Below are 17,767 nucleotides of genomic sequence, written 5' to 3'. Positions count from 1 at the left end.
CTGGGATTTTAGAGTTCATAAACAGAAATAGTTGTAATGAAAATATATGAACTGAGGGGTTTGCAGCCCCATTGGAGGAGCAACAGTGTCAACTGGCCAGAACCCACACAGCCCCCGGGGACTAGACCACCAAACAGAGTACACAAGATAAGACCCATGGCTTTGGTCACATATGGGGCAATGGATGGCCTTGTTGGACATCAGTGGGAGGAGCAGACCTTGGTAACTGTGAGAGTTCGATGCCCCAGTATAGGCGAAAGCCAGGGCAGGAAGGCAGGAGTGGGTGAGTGGCTGGGGGAGCACCTTCATAGAGGCAGGGGAAGAAGGGATAGGATAGAAGGTTTCCAGAGGGGAGACCTGGAAAGGGGATAACATTTGAAATGTAAATAAAGAAAATATCTAATAAAAGATAAAAAAGAACAAAGACATGAGCCATACACTCTAATAGACTGAATGAATCCTCAAGAGATACTTAGAGATTTAACTCATTTATCTGGGATAATCTTCTTAACCATCAGTTTGAGTAGAAAATATTTTCTGGTATATTTCTTAGAATTTATTTTTATGTCTTACTCCAGCTAATTAATATCTCATTTGTAGGGGGTAAGCAGCATACAGCATAGGGTTAAAAGGAAGAGCATGTAAAATGCTATTGATGAGAGCGTTCATATGGAAATGTGAAAATTAACTGAATCATGCATGCCAGTGGCAGAGTTAAAGTGAGCAAAAGCATCATGACCCATCTGTCACCATCCATAATGACTAATACTGTGTTTCAGGTACTGTATATATAGCAATTACCTTGCAATTAACTGTGTTCCCTTTCATTCAGCTGGTACCCTCCTGTGTTACAGGAACTTTGTTCTTCACATTATTGTCAAAGATCCATTAGAGTTTCTGATGAAAAAGCACCTCCTCATTGAAACATGGTAGTTAAGCTTTCAGCTCGAGATAATTTTCTTTCTTTGATTCTTTTAAACCCCAGCAATACAAATTATGTAGCCTTTAAAATTATATATATATGAGTTCAAACACATTTCAAAAGTCATTAATAAGCTGCAAAATGAAAATAGCTTGTTTTCTCTGCAGAAAACTGACAAATTTATTAGATGATTTTGTTTAGCATAGCAAGAAGAGGTTTTGTCCAGCTGCAAGAGCATTGATCTTTAAAATTATGAATTGAAATATATTGAAAAGTGTCTGTTTTTCTCTTTTCTGTGGGAATGCCTTTTACTTTTCCAACCAACAGCAGCTTTGGATCAGAACTCTTGGCAGCAGATAGGTTTGGATATGACTCACAGTGAATGCTGGCAGGAAGACACACAGGTAGCAAGGCACATATTGGTAGTAGGAAACCCTCTTCCCTCTCTCTGCTTAGATGTTCAGCTCTTTCTCTGATACAGTGTTTTTTTTTTATTCTTCTACAAAAGAATGCAAAAGAGCTCATTATATAAGCCTTTTTCTCATATCTGGAATATTGTACAAATAAAAGCACTTCACCCAACTGTTGAGACCATGTAGAAGGAAATTGTTTTTAAATTTTAAATATTGGAACCATAAGTTTGAAAAGGGCTAAAAAGCACTACTTCCTACTTAAAGTAGAAAGGTTCTTAATGCTGTTGTATTTCCTCCAGAATTAACTATCTGCTGATTTCCAGGCAACACTTTTTGGGATACTGATGACTCTCTTTTTTTCTCCAAAGCACTCATTCAAAGGTTTTATGTCTTCAAACTAGGTACAAGAACAAAAGTTTATTGACCCACAAATTTAAACTTTGTAGGCTTTATGTTTATGTTTACAAGAAAAGATAGAACTTAGCATGACTATCGAAGCACTGTACATGCATTTTGAACAGGATGATGAATTAGCAATTTCTTTGTAAAAATCTGAATAATTAGTCTTGGGGAGGTGGCTCAGTGGGTAAAGCGCATGCCCCACAAGTTTGAGGACCTGAGTTTAAATCCCCTTGAAGAGTACCAGGCTTCTATAATCTCATCATACCTACAGCAAAATAGCATGCAACAAAAATAGAGACCCTATCTTAAGTGAAGTAGTAGTCAAGAACCAATACCTGAGGTTATCCTCTGACCTCCAAAGCATGTACTTATCCTCCTGCATATCACACACTTACAAACACACATACACACAATTATATTTAAAAGAAACACATACACTCAATACTAATTTTCTCTTAACTGTGTGGAATATAAACTTATTTTCTGCTTTCACTATTTCCAGGAGAAAACAAATTATAGCTAAGCCTCAGATAGCCTTAAATGAAATCAGATGCTCAATACACAAAACAATGGACCAATAAATATTGGCTATTTATATATGCATACTATACACTAGACTTATTACTCGCTCCCAACAGACAAGACTAATTGTATAAAAAGATTGTCAGCAATTAACAGCAGCAGAGTGAGAGAGACAGCTAGAGAAAGGTTGGGGAAAGTCAAGAAGACAGAGTAATTGGTGCTCTAAGAAAAAGTTTTATAAGGGATAAAATTTATGCTTATTATTTCCTTGAAAAAAGCTAGAAAACATGATGCAAAGATGATGTTGGGAACTATCATGCCATATATAATAAAGCAGGAGAATTTACGGAAAATGAAACATAACAAATCAACAACAACAAAAGAAACCACCACAATTTACATGGAAAATACTCAGGACAGGACAAAACAAAATTTTATTATTTCTTTATATTTTTAAAGCATCTAAATAAGATCTCTTCTAGTGTCTTCATATAGGTTCTATATAATTTAATACAATTCTATGAAAGTGTTTATTACTTGATATTTTTTGAAAGCTAATGGCTAATGCAAGGACAGCTAATGATCCTCATATATAAAATATGCATGTTTCAGTCTTTATCATAAATTTGGACACTGTAATGCTTATTCTTGGAATTTGCTAGTTGATTTAGATTTTCTAAGTATCAAGTTATAACTTTGAAAGCAATACTATAATGTATTCATCAATATCTAATTCACCAAGACCTCTTAAAATGTAAAAAATAAATTTGAATTTTATTATATGCTATTTTAAAATCTATAAACATTGTGTCTTCATTAAATTATTAATGTCAGGAATGGCTCTTATAACATTGGATTGTCCTTTTGTTTCAGGAATAAAGTGCTTATAATGATGTAGAGTTTTAATATTCTGATTAACTTGCTCATTATAAGAAAATCCACATTCATGAATGAATGTAGACTATAAACCATTCTTTTGTAGCCTGTCTCAATAAAATTTTAGTGTCCTATGAGCACAAATCGTGAACACTGTAGGTGACTCTTCATATCATGGAGTCAGAGAAGCAGAAATGTGCTAGTGTTGAGTTGTCTGCAAGCCTAAGAGATGATCTACCAAGGGAAGTTATATTTGTCCAAAGAGTTTATGAGATTATTTTTCATGAAGATAACTATCCTTTGGCAGTCTGTGGGAAATACCCATCTTTCTGAATTAATGCTTTTTGGTTATATAGTATATCTCATTATTTTCATATTATTCCAACATTGAAGAAAAAAGATGTATTTTTTCACTTTCCATATGGACTTTACTTCTATAATTTCATTAGTTTTTTTTTTGAGATTACAATTTATAAGCATGCTACTTTCTAGATTCTGTTCATCTGTATACTTCCCTCAAGATATTCTCATCAAGTCATCATGAGATGTGAGCTTATTGCACTGGTGTGAATTATGACATCCATTTAATTACTCTATCAATGGTCTAGTTCTTCATAGAACTGTGCATCATTAGGTTTTATATTCGCTGATGAGATCAAGGAGGATTGCAGACACCGGATAATTACTTGTAAAACTGGACACTCTACTCATGCCTCACATGGCATTTCCTGAACTCCGTAGGAAGGAACTGTTGCTGGATTCTTTCAATAATAATTTTATGAAGCGAAAACAAACCTAGTCTTTTCACTCGAGCTCATAAAATTTCAAGATGCATGGGGTGTCTATTTCTCTTTGTTATTTAACTTTATGGAGGCAGACTCTGAAATACTACCAGTATGAGGCATCTATTTTTAGTGTAAGATTAGTTTTGACAAATATATAAAGCAAGATAATCACAACTGAAATCAAGATACATAGCATTTCTATCACGCAAGAGAATTCCCAGTGGCCACTTTGTAATCAATCTCCCCATTATCCTCATCACTAAACAATCACTGAAATGCATCCTGTCACAATGAGTTAGCTTCAGAATGTCATCTGAAGGAAGGCATAGAGAAGTCTACATTGTGTGTTTGTGTGTGTGTATGTGCATGTGTGCGTGTGTGTGTGTGTATGGCTGCTTCCAGTGACCACTTAACTTATTCATCCAGGTTGCTATCTATATTCAAATGATATTAATTGATAGATGTGGATTAAATCATTTTCCATATTGTTATACATTTGTGTTTCTTCCACTTTAAGAGATGTTCAACATCTTAGTCATCAGGGAAATAAATATCCAAATGACCCTGAGATTCCACCTCATACTAGTCAGAATGACAAAGATCAAAATCTTAAGTGACAGTAGATGCTGGCAAGCGTGTGGAGAAAGAAGAACATGCCCCCATTGCTGGTGGGATTGCAAGCTGGTAGAACTACTCTGGAAATCAGTCTGACATTTCTTCAGAAAATTGGAAGTAGTTCTATCTGAGGACCCAGCTACCACTCCTGGGCATACACCCAAAAGATGCTCCAATATACAAGAAGGACACATTCTCCACTAAGTTCACAGCAGACTTATTCATAATAGACACAAGCCAAAAAGAACCCAAATGTCCTTCAACTGAGGAATAGATACAAAAAAAATGTGGTACATTTACATAATGGAGTACTACTCAGCTGTTAAAAACAATGACTTCATGAAATTTGCAGGCAAATGGACGGAACTAGCAAATATCATCCTGAGTGAGATAATCCACTCACAAAAGAACATACATTGTATGTAGTCACTGATAAGTGGCTAGTAGTAGCCCAAAAGCTCAGAATACCCACTATACAACTCACAGACAATATGAAGTTCAAGAAGAAGGAAGACCAAAGTGAGGATGCTTCCTACTTAGAAGGGGGAAGAAAATAATCACAAGAGATAGAAGGAGGGAGGGACCTGGGAGAGAGAGAGAAGAGGAGGAGGGAAAAAAAGGGGGGAGGCAGGATCAAACTTAGGAGGAGATGGGGAGAAGTACAGAGGGTCAGGAAATTGAATAGAGGTGTGCAGCAGTGGGGGAATGGGGAACTGGGAGTAGTCACTAGAAATGCCCAGATGCCAGGGACCCAAGAGTATCCAAGAACCCAACGGGTCTGACATTAGCTGAAATACCCAACAGGCCACCTATCCATCTCAAAAGTTTTAACCCAGAATAGTTCCTGTCTAAAGGGACAGAGTCGAGCGGAAACTGAAGGAAAAGCCATCTAGAGACTGTCCCACCTAGAGATCCACCCCATCTGCAGCCACCAAGCCCTGACACTATTGCTGATGCCAAGAAGTGCTTGCTGACAGGAGCCTGGTATAGCTATCCCCTGAGAGGCTCTGCCAGAGAATGACTAATACAGATGTGTATGCTAGCAGCCAACCATCAGACTAAGCATGGGGACCCCAGTGGAGGAGTTTGGGGAAGGACTGAAGGAGCTGAAGGTGATTGCAACCCCATAGGGAGAACAACATCAGCTAACTAGAACCCCCAGAGCTCCTAGGGACTAAACCACCAATCAAAGAGTACCCACGGCTCCAGCCACATATGTAGCAGAGGATGGCTTTGTAGGAAATCAATGGGAGGAGAGGCCCTTGGTCTTGTGAAGGCTCAATGTGCCAGTGTAGGGGAGTGCCAGGGCAGGGAGGCAGGAGTGGGTGAATGGGTGGGGGAGCACCCTCATATAGGCAGGTGGAGGGGGGATGGGATAATGGGTTTGTGGAGGGGAAAACGGTAAGTGGGACATTACCGTGTGTGTGTGTGTGTGTGTATCTGGGTGTACTCACAGGTGCATGGGGGCAAGAAGCATATTCTCTGGAATTGGAATGGCCAGCCTTGTTATAGGAGTACTGAGGCCAGAATTGCTGATCTACATGTTGGTACAGCATGGTTCTTAATCATGGAGCCAACCCCCAGCCTTCTTATGTTCTTAGTGTAATAGCTTATGTTGATGCTACCCTGTTTCCTTAAACTGGATTTTATACTGACATCTTTCTTCCCATTGATTTCAGCTGCTCTCACAGCAACAAAACCCACATGTATCTCCTGTCCCATCTCCTGACCCATTCACCCTTTTCCCCTTGTTGGCTTATCTTGTTTTCATCATCATATAGTCTGTAAATATTCGGCCTGAAGACCTTGCCTTTACACTAACGCTTCCATCAGAGTTATTTCAGCTACCGTATGCTGTAGAATTTTATTTGATATTATATCTAATTATCTTCTGTACTATTACATCTCTACTATATAAAGGTACTATATTGCTTAAACATTCTCACACTGATAGATACATGAGTACCAGTTACTCTCTCTTCAGCAGTGATGAACTTTAGCTGCTCTACATTTACAAGTCATTGGTAGCTCTTGTCATGTTCGTTATCTCCACAGACGGTCATATGTGCTCAATGCCAAACATCAGATTTTCATTGTTAACATTATTTGTTCAATATCATTTTATCATTGAATGCTACTCAATAACATCTTTTGTTGGTAAATATTTATCCAGTATTTTTTGTATGTTGACTTTTCACCCTATATTAATCATATGCATTTTTTATGTTAGTTTTTAATAAATTTAGTTGCTCTTTCAAAGAAAACTTTTAGGTTTTGATAAAATCAGATTTATCAAGCTATCCGATTGTGTGTGTGTGTGTGTGTGTGTGTGTGTGTGTCATACTTACTATATTAGTTAATGTCATTGCTACTATGAGAAAATCCGTGAGTAGAAGCATATTAAGAATTGATGCGTCCTTGGCCGGGCTGTGAAGAATACCTTGCCGGTGCCCAGGGACTTGCAGCTGCCCCCGACCAAGTGAGACCAGCCGGCCTTCAGAGTAAAAAACAAAAACAAAAACTCTCGGACTATCTGTTAATACGAAAAACAGTGTTTCTATACAAACAAGAAAATCAGATATGCAGAGATCAGAAAATGATGACATCTGAGGATCAGGTCCAAGAAGGGAAAAAAGTTATGAAACTCAAAACAGAAGTGGCTGATAAAGAAAATATTGGAAGTACAGTTGAAACAAACTGCCTTCCATTAAAAGCTGGAGAAGTAGCCAGCTCAGAAAGACATAACCTGAAGGATAATATTCAAACGGTGCAGTTATTATCAACGAGAGATGACTCCTCAGGTCAGACTGTGACAGACCAGGCATGTCACCATAAAGACAATAAAAAGGTGCAGATGACTGAAGAGAAGCCCAAACAAGACACTAATATGTCTAAAAAATGAGTGCTTGGCTATTATCATGGCCAGATTGTTCAGTCTAAAATCAATTCATTTAGAAAGCTTCCCAGTGTCAAAGGCAAGAGTCTTGTGACAACCAAGAAACTTCCCACTGCTGTGTCTAAAGCCACGAAGGCTCAGTGTGAGCCTGCGAACGCTATCAGTGTAAGAGCCTCAAATACAACTGCTGCCACCAAGTCTGCAGACACTAAATCTGTGAGCACCTTGTTGAAGAACACGCTTGTGCAGCCACCTATCTGAAGCCTCCACGGTAGTATCCACGGCGCTGCGAAACAGGGCCTCAGCAGGCCCCTTGCCAATGTTACAGTCAGAAAAGGAGTGTTTGAAAAGGAATCACATCGATCAGAACCAGTTGTCTGTTGTCAAAACCAGTTTTTCTCAGGACACAAAAAGAGACAAGGCCCAATCAAGAAGCATAATATCTAAAGATGTAACCTGGACTAACTCGTCTAATACCAGACTGATAGTAAAGTCAAAAGATACTGACCAGCGCAGATACACGATCGCAGGAGGGGCAACTGTTCACAGATCAGATCAGCTCAAAGACCCTGCAGCAGAGAGGAAAGCTCAGAAGACCGAGTGGAGAACTGGCAAAGAAAAGGGGCTAAAAAGACCTCCTCATTCAGTGGTCACCCAGGCTGAACCAAAAGGGCAAAATGAAAACCCAGTTGGATCCTTTTGGTCTACCATGGCAGAAGAAGATGAACAGAGATTATTTACTGAAAAAGTAAACAAAACAATTTCTGAATGTCTGAACCTCATTAATAAGGGGTGCCCAAAAGAAGAAATTTTAGCTACATTGAATGACCTGATTCATAATATTCCAGATGCCAAAAAACTTGTTAAATATTGGATATGTCTTGTACGTATTGAACCAGTTACAAGTCCTATTGAAAATATTATCTCAATCTATGAGAAGGCCATTCTGGCAGGGACTCAACCTATTGAAGAGATGTGACATATAATCATAGATATTCTGACAACGAAGAATCAAGAAAAAGTCAATTTGGGAGGAAATATTGAGGAGGCTCATGCAACCAAGGAACATATCCAAGAAGGAAATGTTGAAGCTAATCTAGGGTCAGGAAAGCCAGAAGAGGAGAATGAACATCAAGGAAAAGCTGAGGTTTGTGAAGACGATCAAGACATCAAAACAAAAGATCCAACCAATGATTTAACAACCCCAGACTCAAAACCTGACGCGGGCTGCCTGATTCAATATAATATATCTTCTACACCACGGTTGCCAAGTATTAAAAAGATGCAACATGATAAAAATTCTACATTTAAAGAGCTAAAGTTTCTGATACCAGTGAGACGTTCACGACGCATTCAAGACAAGACTTTACAACTGCCCGCCATGTTAAAAGACCACGACCTTCTGTGTCCTCCCTGGAGCAGCTGTCTGAGTTGGGAGGGGATGCTTTTGTTTGCCGCCCTAATGTCTCACTGTGCCCTCTGTTCTAGGAGACCGCTGGTGCCGAAGAATAGCACTCCTGAGTCCTGAGCAGTTCCAGTCATGTTACTCCTGAGGCCGTGCATGTGGACAATTTTATAGTAGGTTTGAAGTTGTCCACATGCCTAAGTGTGATACAGTAGAACCTCATTAGATTGCTTATTGTGTTTTTAAAATATAATGTTAGCTGCTTTCCTTTACTAATTACTGAAATTAGTAAAAGAAGTGTAATCAGAAAATATAGTCTTATATCTTTACATTGACTTTGTTTCTGATATGTGTATAATAAATATATGTATGATATTCAAAAAAAAGAATTGATGCAGGTTTTTCTGCATTAAGCCCCAGGGGGTAAAGTTTATCACCATTAGAAAATCAAGGCTGTAAAGCTCAAGACAGCTGATAACACTGTGTCCACAATCAGGAAGTGGAGACTGATTAATGTTTTTACTCAGAGTTCCTGGACTTCTATTATTCCTAGTACCCAAGCTTACAGAATAGCGCTGCCTCAGTTAACCTTAATTGAAACTCCTCATAGACCTCCCCAGAGTCCCAATATCACAGTGATTCTGAATCCCATCCAGTCAGCAATCAAAATTAATGACTATATTATTGTTTCATGTCCATTATCCACAACTGGCCTTTAATTATGCATTTAGATTAGCTGTTGCTATTTTCGCTTAAATTTGTATAGCATACAGAGTAGGAATTACAATCACTTCTTTAAAAAAATCTCATATTAATTTGTTTGAACTTGTATAAAAAGGCAAGTTTTCTGATAAATAAATTCAATAGTTTTTCCTAAAGTAAGTATGTGAGTCTACTCCTGGACCCCATTCTGTCAAAAAACATTGTTCCAGCTTTACATGACTATGGCGCTGTCCTGATTAGCATAGCTTTATAGCAAGTAGATCCTTTTAGCCCTTCAATGTTTCTTTTGTCTAAAGTTGTTTTTGCTGTTCCCCCTTCCCTCTACAGCCTAAAGGATTTTAGAATTGGTTTGTCAATTTTTATAAAAGCAAAAATACCAAAATTCCTGCTTTAGTTTTCTCTTGAAGGCTCACTGAATCTACAGGTCATTTCTAATCCAGGCACATGATTTATATTTTTTCCATGAGTTTAGAATATCTCTACTCTTTCAGTAATATATTGAAGGATCCAATGTCTATTAATCTTCGCTCTTTTTCTAAATTGGTTTATATAGCCTCGATGGAGTTAATACGTGTCATAACTCACCAGCTTAGATGTATTTAGACATGTGGTTTCATTTTCACATTCTTGGTAGTATTGATTGAAGCATGAAAGGGTTTAGTTTTAATGAAATGTCATACATATTGAAGAATACATTTAAGATTAGAGAGATTCATATCTACATTTTCTTCCAGGAGTGTCAGTACTTCAGGTCATACTGTGGAGTCTTTCATAAATTCAAGTTAACTTTTGCTTTTGGCAGGAGGAAAAGGTCCAATCTCATTTTTTTGTGTATGAATATTAAAAATTAATACTGTATTTTAGAAATGATGATAATCCATGTTCTTCTTGATAGTGAGAGAGGCAATGAATTTCCAGAAAGGTGGAAGTATCTAACCAAGTCCTCGGACAGATTAATGATTAAGTAACTATGTCACTGTTTTAGTGGCACTTATAGTTCAGCTCTAGGATATTTTTATAGTTGTTGGATATTTTTTAAAATATATGGAAAATTGGAAATCTAATAATTTGTCAAGTATGTCTATATAATATTCACTTCAAAATTCAATACATTTTGTTAGAATGCAAATTCAAAATCATCTGTAAAGCTCACATTTTGCATGTAAAATTTATTTTACTGTATGATTCTGACTCCTTTAATACATAAACATGCTTCATTTTCATTTAGCAAAAAAAATAAAAATAAAAAATTGAAGGCCCCTAAACTTTTCTGAGATTGTGTTAGACCTGTGGTAAGCTTGTTTTTCCCATTGTGAAAGTGGGAAATCATATGTGGAAAATGTAACAAATTCCAAACATAACTGGAATCAGTTTGGAAGAAAGAATCCAGAAGATTAGGTTTATTTAACATGAGAAAGCATTTATTCTTCTTCATTACTTATAATTTTGAATAGATTCCTGGCTCTTATGCACCACAATCAAATGCTTTGTTCTGTGTCATTTAAAATTCAACCTCTAAAAGACTGTTGTTTATTGGGAAAAAAAAAGAGACTGTATTATTTCCTAATAGTATCAATCAAATTATGCCAACACAATCACATTCTCTTCATAAAAAAAGAGATGACAGAGTAGAAGAACAAAGATGCTTAAAATTTTTATTGTACTACAAGTCAAGAAAAATGAAATATCTTGCCCAACTACATAGAAATAGAACACTGTGTGAAACACGGGGAACTTGGGAAAGACTCAAGGGTGAGCCATTAAGCAAGCATCTGCCTGGAAAGGCTTAACTATCTGCAAGCAGACACAATGGATCTGGGCCAGAGTGTTTCATGAAGTCTCTTGCTGCTCAGATGAGCAATGAATCTCTAAATCCGTTTGGAACATGAGACCAAGTGAAACAGCAATAATCAGAGTCCCAGTATAATTCTGTTTGAAATTGGCACCTGCTTCTCCAGCAGGCACACTATGGCCATGTCTTTAACCTTGCAGTAACCCAGCCTCACATTTTATGCATTTGCTCTTTTGCACTCCAGTAAAAATGATGGAAGGAGTTTTATTATTCAGTAATATAAATACATGTGGAAACTAAGATTTCTGGGCAAACTGTGCAGAAAATGAAAATGACACATAGCTCATTGTAGTGTTAAGAAAATAACTCTCCTTGCTACTGCTAGGTTCCTTTGCTCATGGCGTATATCCCTTAAAACAAACAGAAAACAGGAAAAATATTTTAAAAGCTAAATTTTAACACCTATTTTGAGTACTCAGAAATGAAGTCTCAAAATATCCCACAAGAAGACAAATAAGACACACACCAAACAAATGGAATTCATGAACTTTTTATTTTATTTTTTTATTTTTCTCGCTTGATGAAGTTAGACAGTCAAGGAAAGCCTAGCCACAGTGCATGATTCCTTGGATAATAAGTAGGTAGGAGTTGTCCAGCAAAACTCACTTGTTCACATTCTTCTTGGCATTATTGCATTTCTGGCCCCTTTTCTGTGTACAGAGGGCATCTCTCATATGAGAAAATTATGAGTTGCTTAAAAGAAAGGAAGGAGATTCTTTTCTTTTGTGTTCCTGCTCAAGGAATAAAAAACGCTTATTACCCTCCTCCCAACACCCACACATGCCAAGGGGGCACATTTTACAACAGCAAACATGGAATCTGTTATTTATCCTAACTGCCATAAGACTTGTATGTGCACAGCTGGCCTACCTGACCCTCTTTGCCAGACTCTTTTTGTTGATTAGTGAAACTATTAAATCAAGATCTTGAGCCAGAAATTTCATTGCTTCAGAAATCCATGACTGTGTTTATGATTTGGGCTTCAACATAACTTCGCATGGGCTTTACCTATACTGCAGATATGGCCCAAATAGTCTTAACTACACTATTCTACTATCAAAGAAATAAGTGTGCTGTAACATATACTAAACAATGTTTAAGGAGGATTCCCTGAGTGACGCAAAATACCGGAATTAAATTTTAAGTGGGAAATGACTTATTTTGTTTTACTCTATTGTGGTGAGTAGAATACATTGTAGAAGCAAGGAGAAAGAGAAAGAGAGAGACAGAGACAGAGACATGGAGAGACAGAGACAGAGAGACAGAGAAACAGAGAGACATAGAGACAGAGCTACAGAGAGACAGAGACAGAAAGAGACAGAGACATAGAGATTAAATTCACCCCACCCTCACTGCCGTGAGAAATATGTATGAACAAAACTTTTAAAACTTGCTTAATCTTATAGTATGTGATCTGAGGATTCATTCATATTCTGAAAATTTACTGCAAAACAGGCTCATTTCTCTCTCTCTCTCTCTCTCTCTCTCTCTCTCTCTCTCTCTCTCTCTCTCTCTCTCTCCTTTTGCTGTTATACCTCAGTTGATTTATCTAGTCTTTTGCTGACTGGAAATTAATTTGTGTCTCAATTTCTTATTTTAATTTAAGATGTTGTGAACATTGTTGAAGCTGACCTACTGAAAAGCACAAATGCTTTATGTACCTAGGTGGCATGTGAATAAAATCATCTATCTTTACAGACATAGCCACATTATTTTGTAGGTGGAGTAAAATATATGTATATCTGTCCTACGTACACTGAAATATTAAGGTATTGATGAATTCTTATTTCATTTTTTAAAATAATGGTTGATTTACGACATTATTTTTAACTTTTCTCTTAAGTTTCTTGATAATGTTTCCTCTTTGGTAGTAGCTTGTTAGGTTGAAATGTTTTATATTAATACAAGCCAATTCAAAAATTTTTACATGATTTCTGTTAACATCTGAAATAGTTCTGCCATAACTAGAGGAAAATATTTTATTCTAGATTTTAAAATATTAATTTTTATAAATGTTAGAATAATCTAGATATTTATTTTTGACTATGGAATTGAATAGAAAACTTTTGTATGTTTTTCTTTTATGGTGATACTTTTATCTGTTCAGAAAAAGTCCTATAGAATATTCCTAGGAAATAATCAGGTACAAATGTGTTGGGTCTACCTTTATAATTGACTTAGCTCTTCTCTTCTGTAGCTTTCTTTATTTACCCTGGATTAGTGTCTTGGCTGCAATATGTACGGAAAGGTTATTTTCTGTTTCTGTCTCTTTGGTGTTGTATATGACTATCGTACACAAACGAGCATCTATTTCTCTGGATTTGAGAATTTTTCTTCTGCAATTTTTTTTTGAGAATATCCTCCTATGTCTTTCGTATGGAATCCTTTTTCTCTGCTTATAATTCAAAAATTAGGTCTTTTCATGGTATCCAAAAGCTCTCTCATGTTCCATTTATACTCTTAAAGTTTATCATATATATGATTGATAGGTACATGGATATAGATAGACAAAAGATAAGTGATAGATAATAGATGATACAGAAAATGCATGCTTCTCTTAATGTAAATAACAAAGCTTCTTTTTTGAAGTAAAAAATCATTCTCTTAGAAGAATGTGAATTCATGACATAGTTTTAAAGTTTTCTCTTTCCCCTCACTGTCAAAACTTGAAGGCTAATTTACTGATCTTTCTAAATAGTATTGTCTTCCAATGTCGCATGAGCTGACCTTTCTGATCCCCCTTTCACCATGCCTCTGCATTTGAAAGTAGTCCACCTATCTCATGAATCACAACAAATAACAAATAGCACAGCTATTTTGCAAAACAAATTCACATAAGGATGATCTAATATGTTGATCAGAACATCCCTATGTTTGTTACTATGTAATGTGTACTGTTTATTTTTCCTATGTAAATAAAGCAAGGAGCAAGATGTGCATAGTTGAGACTTAAAATAGCAAATTATACAAGATTACTCCCTTTTCCCTACATAATAGATATGATAGGTATCTCTGTTGCAAGGGCTCAAAATTATACACTTTGCTACAAGGCAGCATGATATATGTAAATGAAGAAGCTGGATAAGGTAAAATTGAGTTCAAACAATCATGTTTTCAATATCCATCTATATAATTGTCATGAAGCCTTCCATAACACTGAGTTTTCAATTGTGAAAGTAATGTCTATAGAAACATGTTTGATGCTTAGATGTTTCAGATTGTGCTTTCACAGTTTTCAGCCTAATGTGTTTGATTTCCCTAAATGAAAAACAACAGAAATCATGATTATATTTCCTAAAGTAGGGCAAAGTTTACTGTGTTTTGTAATTAAGGGAAATAACATTTTTGAGAATTATATAGTAAAAGAACAAATTTATTATCTGTTTTTTATTGTCTCTATGTTTGCTTTTTAAATGAAATTCTAAGATCAAACATTTTTAATATATTTATATTGAAATAGTTCAAATACATATGAAATATAGATTTAGTTTGAATATTAGAAGTGATTATAAATTGCTTTAGGAAAATTTAAAAGTGTTAAAAACCCTAAAGAGAAAAAAAAACATTGCTTACGGTTCTTTGTCTAGAGGTAGGATGCAATGATGTTTTTCAGTTTCTGCATTCACATGTCTACAAAGATGATTCTGGACTTGTTTATGCAGCCATTTCTAGAAGAGTCTTTCTATTTCCCTGCAAATTTCCTTATATTCTGGTTCTTCTCATTTATATGCCTCTTCTCCTAAAGTGTTCTGAGACCCATAGATTTAGGAGCTGTGGTGCAGATGTATTCACTGGTGTTGAACTCTCCAATTTCTGTTGAACTCTGTTTTCTCTCCAGTTATGGTTTTCTGTGTTGGTTCTCCATTTTTCATAAAGAGAAGCCTATTTGGCAAGGGATGGTAGTTATACTTATATCTGTGGATATAAGGAAAATATTTATTTGAATCATAATATTATCTATCTGGGCCCTTACTAACACAACTACTGGCATTATTAAATGCAATTTTGATAATCTTGCTTAGTAAAATCCTGTCTTAAAATTAAATAAAATAGAAAAGGAAAATAAATGACACAAAGGAAAAGAAATGGAATCTCACTCTTTCAAAACTTTCTGGTAAGATAGTAAATGCACTCTATTTGATTGTCAAAACAGCCTAATGCTGAGGATACCATGCAGTTCAGAAATAGAGCCCAGAAGTCCTTGAACTGGAACTGAGCTGAATGTCTACTTTTAAGGACTATCTTTTATGATACCATAAAGTACCATGCAATCTTTCAAAGGAGAGAATCAATCAACAGTCCTACTTATCTGTGACAACTAAGAACCACAGCAACAATCAGAATAGCAGCTAACCCTGAGGAGTTAATACTGGCATGCATATCTTGGTGATAACCAGCAGTCTCTTATTACACTTACATTCTGCTTAAAAACCAAGAAATCTTACCTGTACTAGAAACCTAGACAAATACCTAAGACTAGTGAAATCATGAGTCTTGGAGGAGAAATTGCAACTGACAATTACTAAATCAAGATGCCTCTAACTACACTCTAAATATTTTTATTCTTATACCAACAGGTAAGTCTAGTCTTTATCCTTCATCAAGAAAGCTCTCTTTACTACAGATGGAGATTGTTACTATAAATCCCAAGAAGTCAAAATGCAGAGTTGTGGAGCTCAGTCACAACTGATACGTCAACAATATAATTTTAGTCCTTAAGGCCCAGGAATCATTGAAAAAGAGTGGATGGAAGTACTGTAAGACTAGAGGAACAGGATATTTGTTGTGAGATTGTATCTTCTAGGAATGTAGAAGCTATGCTAATAGATCCCACCAACATGACTGGTGAAACATGGGCTGAACAACAATAGACATGCTAATGTGAATGGGATGAAGGTAGTTGAGGAGGCCTCAAGACTTCATAAAAGATTACAGATACCTAGCGAGTGATAAGAGCAAGATAAATGGTGTTAGGCAAGAACACACTGAATGGTTATCCAATATCAAATAGCTCTGAAAACATACATCAGAGTAAGATTATATTGACTGACCAGTTGTACTTTTATGTTTAGGCATGTGTGTGTGCAATGATAATTAACGATAAAATGATAGATGGAAGGATCTAGGGGGAGGAATGGTAAGAGGGTGCAATGTAATTGTATTATAATCTCAAACTAAAGAAATAAATAAAAGGAATGAAAAGTATCAGGAGCATGTACACTTAATGCATATGTTCTTACTTGGTATTTTCAAGTAAGAATATTCATTTCACAGGGTTACTAATTTCATCTCTCAAATTTGTGGTTGAAAATATCATATAGGGATCCTAATGTTTCTGCCTTTCAGTCACTGTGATTGTAGAGTCCATCACCAGAGTGTGCATTTATGTGTAGGACTGAGAGATCAATCCTAGGTCCTCATGTTTCCAATGCAATGAGTTTATTAATTGGACTGTCATCTAAGTTCCTACAGCAGAGGTTAGATGGTTTTCAATTACTTTATGTTATAATTACTGATAATATTTTAGCATTTGTAAATCTTACTTTGCTATTAGTGCCCATTGTAAAATTTGGGGAGGGGAGGGGCAACATTCTAATTGAGCCATGTGGTCATCTGGCTAGGAGGATAATGTACTGTGGGCAGCAAGCACTTGTAACACTGAGATGTCTCACTAGCTGTCTATTTTAGGTTTTGCAAAATACTTAAAACCACTACCATATTGTTTGACATTTCATAATTAACTCTTGTGCTAAGAGAGCTTTGGACATTCTTTAATGTGTGTGCATACATTTCTATGCAAATATGTATGTACTTCACTTACTAACTATATATACACACACATATATATATTTTTTTCCGTTAGGGATGCAATATAAAGTTAACTTTATTTCAATAAATTGAATTTTTAACCTGATAATCAAAGCATTAATAAATATTCATCTTCTTTAGTGATCACAAGGATAAACTTGATGGAGCTTTGTAGTTTTATGCATCAGAAATCATTGTTGAACTGCTGTGTGTGTACAAACTAAGTAAAAATGCATAAAGATTACTTTAATGTTGTCTTCCTCCTAAAAGGAGAGAGAATCACTGAAATAAATGAGAAGAATTACACAGAATATTGAAAATGATAGTAATTCTTATTTAAGCTAAAGAAAATAAAGATTAGGCTGGAATCAATCTTTGTTAACAGGAAACTATTCTTATAATTGACAAATTTCAACTAGAGTGGAAGTAAGCAACAACCTGTGACTTTCCTACATTTGAGTGTCTATTAAAGTTATTGTTTGACATTGTTAAGACAATCTTTCTCAAGCTATATGGTGCTGTAAGCCAGGACATGGGACAGCTATGAT

The 17,767-nt window shown here is 36.0% G+C and overlaps 1 pseudogene; it reads left to right on the top strand.

Moving 5' to 3' along the window:
* The first annotated feature begins 695 nt into the window (after positions 1-695).
* Positions 696-8,919, top strand: LOC114634451 (annotated as a pseudogene).
* Positions 8,920-17,767: the final 8,848 nt, after the last annotated feature.

Source organism: Grammomys surdaster, unplaced genomic scaffold (genome assembly GCF_004785775.1).
Source record: "Grammomys surdaster isolate TR1022 unplaced genomic scaffold, NIH_TR_1.0 958, whole genome shotgun sequence".
Taxonomy (NCBI): domain Eukaryota; kingdom Metazoa; phylum Chordata; class Mammalia; order Rodentia; family Muridae; genus Grammomys; species Grammomys surdaster.
Note: the sequence above shows the minus strand (reverse complement) of the source record. Positions and strands in the feature narration are given on the sequence as shown.